Source organism: Habropoda laboriosa, unplaced genomic scaffold, assembly GCF_001263275.1.
Source record: "Habropoda laboriosa isolate 0110345459 unplaced genomic scaffold, ASM126327v1 scaffold5, whole genome shotgun sequence".
NCBI classification, from domain to species: domain Eukaryota; kingdom Metazoa; phylum Arthropoda; class Insecta; order Hymenoptera; family Apidae; genus Habropoda; species Habropoda laboriosa.
In genome coordinates, this window is record NW_017100161.1 from 1,111,689 (window position 1) to 1,112,472 (window position 784).

The following is a 784-nucleotide window of genomic DNA, read 5'->3' on the forward strand; positions in this document are numbered from 1 at the left end:
TTTCGTCTTTCTTACTAAAGGATTTAGATGCTATTATATATCATTTTATCATTTGTATAATTTCAATACAATAAACACAATTGGTTCAGCAATAAAAAAAATTGAATCAGCAATTTAATTAACAACTTAAATATGTAATATTGTTATGAATAATTGCATATAATTTACTCGAATGCTTACTTTATTTGAACTGTTAATCAAAATGTTACGAACGACCTACTATGGAATATTCAACATTCGTATTATATGAAATATAAAATTTGATCTGAACATTAAATGCTATATACTTTAATGGAATTAAATTTGCCTAAAACAACATTATATACGCAATTCGGGGATAAATCAATCGTATATTAATGTAGGGTAAAAATATGTATACATTTTGTTGGCAACCATTCGTAGCATATTAACAATACTCGCATGAATTCAACAATATGGCACCGGGTGATGAGGTTTATGATTAATCGTATGATTACATTGGTCGAATGTTGTTGATATTGTGGTATTGATATAACAACCTTGTGCTAACGTAGAAGAAAATGATAGAAGTGTCGCGTACATTTTGATAAGTAGATAACATATTAAGTAACAGAAGTGATTATTCAAAACGATTCTAACCTCATTCTGAAAATTGCGATTTTCGGGTTTCATCAGTGTTTTTATTTTTCATCATAACGGTAAAAATCTTTTTTTTTTTTGCATAACTGTGTTTAATCATTATGTGAATTAAAGACATCTCTAAAATTTTTTTAATAAATATATGTAAAAAGTACTCGTAATCGTT